The sequence below is a fragment of the Phoca vitulina genome, unplaced genomic scaffold, assembly GCF_004348235.1.
Source record: "Phoca vitulina isolate PV1807 unplaced genomic scaffold, GSC_HSeal_1.0 scaffold64, whole genome shotgun sequence".
Taxonomy (NCBI): Eukaryota; Metazoa; Chordata; class Mammalia; order Carnivora; family Phocidae; genus Phoca; species Phoca vitulina.
In genome coordinates this window covers 7,989,626-7,994,417 of record NW_022589767.1, presented here as the reverse complement: position 1 = coordinate 7,994,417, position 4,792 = coordinate 7,989,626, and the positions used below count along the sequence as shown (strand labels likewise).

The following is a 4,792-nucleotide window of genomic DNA, read 5'->3' as shown; positions in this document are numbered from 1 at the left end:
TAATTTACTGTCTGAATGGGAAACATCACTCTATTTTAGAAGGTGGTACAATCATTTTTGTTCTCTATTTGACATGATTCACTCAATCAATCACCCGTAAGTACATATTAAGGAAGGTAATAAAATCACAGTAAAGAATAAAGTAGACAGCGTCTTAGTCTTACTGAGTTTACATTTACATTCTGTGGAGGAGATGGACAATAAACAAGTAAACAATTTCCAATAGGAATGGTGATCAGAAGAAAATAAAACAAGGCGATGTGAGAGAAAGTGGATAGGGTAAGAGGGTGACTACAGGTCAGAGAGAGTTTCCCTGGAAAAGTGATACTCAAATGATGAGAACCAATCATGAGAAAATCTGGACAAAGATAGCCCAAGCAAGGGAAACACTTTGCACAAAGGCCCTAGGCAACAACTGCAGGAAGAGAACGACAGCCACTGTGTCCAGAAAGCAATGAGCAAGGGGAGATGATATGAAATGAGCCCCAAGATGAGTTGCAGGACCAAAGTCATTCTGGGCTTTGTGGGCCATGCTGAGAAGTTAGGGTTTTGTTCTAAGGACAGTAGATAACCATGAAAGGTTTCCAACTTTCAATAATCTCTCTTACCTTTAAAAGATCACACTGTCCACATTGTAGGACAAATGGATTGGTTGCAGGGATGCAAGAAAAGTAACAAAGTGATAATTTAGTAAATTATTACAGTATAAATGGGAATTGATTTAGTTAAAGAAACAAACAAATAGGGTAAACAGTTGAGACAAAAACGAGTAGACAGACTGGGAATGTACCTTGGACTTGATACTACAACATAATTTTATAAGATACTATCTATTTCTGGTTGAGCAAATCCTATGTATTTGAATTAACTTTTGCCTAATCCAGTACTTAACTCTCTAATTCTGGCATGAATAAAGTAATTAGGAACCTGGGAGCCTAGTTAGACTAAAAACAAAACAAATAACAGGGCAAAATAAAAGCACAGAAAGAAACAACTTCTTTCAATATGTGCTTCTTTCAATAAAATAGCTGTTCTACCCTTATGTGAGACGTGCTAAATAAAAGTCCTGGTTTTTGAAAGAACTTTGCAATGTCAAATGGTCTAACCAGATTAACTTCTCCTCCTGAGGGCAGTGATCTTTCAAAGTACATAGATCCAGAACATACCACTGTGAAGAGTTCTTTGTTTTTGTTTTTTTCTGAACTCCCTTTACCTGCCTAAAAGCAGAGCCTTCCAAAAGAATTAATCCCTCCCCAGGACTTTCATAACCAGGGAAGAATGACTCCTATCACCAAAGAAAAGAAGTTGGCACCAGGATAAGGAATTGCCTAAACAAACATTCTCACAAAACTATCATATCTCCCATCTATTCTATGGGTCCATTTATCTTTCCTAAAAGTCAGTTGTTTTCCCATGAGTACCCTTCTTCATTAAGATGGATATAAGCCCCAAATTCTAAGTGCCTCCTGAGTCACATTTTCTGTAAACACCAATATACATTCACAAGTAAAAATCTGGCTTTTCTCTTGCTAATCTGTCTTTCATCAGTTTAATTAGCAGGACTCCACTCAGCAACCTGAGAGGGTAGAGGAAATATTTTTTGTCGCTAATAGAAAGAATAAAAAGAATTTCTTTTATAAGAAAAAATCTGGTCTCCCAGATAAAGGACAAAACCCATTCCTCACCCAGTTGTTATTCTCACAATTTATAACTTTTTAATAGATATTTTATACATCAACTAGATTTTGCAAAGAATTTCAAGTAACACACAAAAACACATCTAATAAAATAGTAAACTATAATAATAATAATAATAATAATAATAAATCATTCCTGGGAAAATTTAAGATGTGTAGGGAGGGAGTAAAGAGAGTATTGAGATCATAAGTGTTTATATAATTCATTTTTCTAAGTTAGCCAAAGAGATAAGAAAATTCTGATTGATTTTTGTTAAGAAGGGAGAACTAAAGGGGATTGGTGGTGTTGCTGGAGATTCGTAACGCGTCTGCAGTCAACTACCCTCGGCAAACGTCACCTGTCGGAACAACCATGCATGAGTGTATCTCCATCCATGTGGGCCAGGTGAGCGTGCAGATGGGCAATGCCTGCTGGAAGCTCTACTGCTTGGAGCACAACATCCAGCCCAATGGCACCATGCCCAGTGATAAGGTGCTGGGTGGCAGCGATGACTCCTTCAACACATTCTTCAGTGAGACCAGGGCTGGCAAGCATGTGCCCTGGGCTGTCTTTGTGGACCTGGAGCCTGCTGTCATAGATGGGGTAAGAACTGGCATTTATAGGCAGCTCTTCCACCTTGAGCAGCTGATATCTGGCAAGGAAGATGCTGCCAACAACTATGCCCAAGGCCACTACACTGTGGGGAAGGAGATCATCAATCTTGTGCTGGACCAAATCCGAAAACTGACAGACCGGTGCACCGGGCTTCAGGATTTCCTGATCTTCCATAGCTTTGGGGGTGGCACTGGCTCAGGCTTCACCTCCCTGTTGATGGAGCAGCTTTCTATTGACTATGGCACCAAGTCCAAGTTGGAATTTGCCATCTACCCCACCCCCCAAGTATCCACAGTGGTTGTGGAACCCTACAACTCCATCCTGACCACCCACACCACCCTGGAGCACTCGGACTGTGCCTTCATGGTGGACGACGCCATCTATGACATCTGCCACCGCAACCTGGACATCGAGCGCCCCACCTAGACCAACCTCAACCGGCTCATCGACCAGATTGTGTCCTCCATCACGGCCTCCCTGCACTTCGACGGGGTCCTCAACGTGGACCTCAAAGAGTTCCAGACGAACCTGGTGCCCTACCCCCGCATCCACTTCCCCCTGGTGACCTACTCCCCCATCATCTCAGCTGAGAAGGCCTACCATGAGCAGCTGTCAGTGGCAGAGATCACCAACGCCTGCTTTGAGCCCTCCAACCAGCTGGTCAAGTGTGACCCCCGTCATGGCAAATACATGGCCTGCTGCATGCTCTACCACAGAAAAGTGGTGCCCAAGGATGTGAATGCCGCCATTGCCACTATCAAAACCAAGCATACCATCCAGTTTGTGGACTGGTGTCCCACAGGTTTCAAGGTTGTCATTAACTACCAGCCCCCCACAGTGGGGCCTGGGGGCGACCTGGCCAAGGTGCAGCGGGCAGTCTGCATGCTAAGCAATACCACAGCCATTGCCGAGGCCTGGGCCCACCTCGACCACAAGTTTGACCTGATGTATGCCAAACGGGCCTTTGTGCACTGGGACATGGGCGAAGGCATGGAGGAAGGGAGTTCTCAGAGGCCAGAGAGGACCTGGCTGCCCTGGAGAAGGATTATGAAGAAGTGGGAACAGAGTCAATGGACAGCGAGGATGAGAGCTAGGAGTTCTAGGGGTCCTGGCATCTGTGACGTCTGCTCTCTCCCGTTTTGTATTTCTCATTCCACTGTTTCCCTAACCCCCCACAAATACAATCAGTGTCTCAAGCGAAAAAAAAAAAAGAAGGGAGAACTAAAGATGCAATGGTTTGTCAGAGAAAGCAGAACTTTTCTTTGCACTTAGAACTAAATGGGAATTCTCACATGGGACTTACCTAATGGGGCACTGAGCCATGTTATAGGCAACTTCCTTAATAACATCCCCCTTAATAACATGCAAATGTAGTATCAGATTTCATAAGGATGTTTCTTGCAGCATTCTTCCAAGAAATGGAAGAATAACAGTTCAATGGAGCAGTACTTAACAAAAGTCAAGGTGGACAAATTAGCTAATTAGCATCTCCATTTGTCAAGCTTTCTCTTTTCTGTGTTACTAGTGTGACTCAGCTGTTTAAAGCTTTATCATCCCTGGTTATCCTGATCACCAGAACTAGACAGAAGCCAGAGCAGGAGTTCCTCAGGTCCTCAGAACATGGCAGGTCTTGTATTTGGTACATTTCCAAAAACAAAGAGAAATGACAAGCCCTTCAAAAAGTGTGCTTGACTAGAATCTAAAAAGATTAAAGAGCAATCAAGATGAGAGAGGAGGTGAAATTTAGCTGAAAGTAGTCTAGGCTAAGATAGTGACTCCAGGTCTGTCTCTCTAAACACATGAGCTTTGAAAAGTCATTTTTCTTCTGCGCCCCATCCTTAAAGTATCTAAAATATGCTATGGGAAAAGTCAGATTTACAGAAAGAAACATCGAGAACTAGAGGAAGTGTATTCCTTTCATCATTAGCCAGCACTAATCCACTACTTGTCTTCTAAGGAGGAGCAAAGCTACATTCCTAACACAGCAGAGCATGTGAACAATGGGCAACCAATTGAAACAATTCATTTGAAAATTTGTCACTTCCTAGAGAATTACAAGTATGGACTGAAGAAAAAAAAAAAAAGAATGAATGAATTTGTCCTTGAGACTCAATGAAGTATTTTCTAGGAGGATGCAGTAAAGTCAAAAGTACAGAATATGGAATATTCAACAGATGGTTATATTTTTTATTACAGGCAAAGTGAAACCATCTCAAGAATCAAGAAGTGAAAGAAATAAAATTTAACAGGTAATTTTGCCCACATGTTTAAAATAGAGCTGCAAAACTTATTTCTCTTTCTCTAATTGCTTCCAGGAAATTATTTCTCCCAGTTGCCTTTTGGTAATGAGATACAGAAAACTGTGTCACTGTCACTTTAAGACTGGTTGACTAGTTAACTGGTCAACCAGTTAGTGGCTGCAGAAAGAAAGAGGTCACTTAAAGGAAAACCAATTAAATAGGTTACTTCCTTTTGACGGAAGCTATTTAAGCATTTTGAT

At 41.9% G+C, this 4,792-nt stretch overlaps 1 pseudogene; it reads left to right on the top strand.

The window, feature by feature from the left end:
• The first annotated feature begins 2,049 nt into the window (after window positions 1-2,049).
• LOC116624100 lies at window positions 2,050-3,386 on the top strand (annotated as a pseudogene).
• The last annotated feature ends 1,406 nt before the right edge of the window (window positions 3,387-4,792 follow it).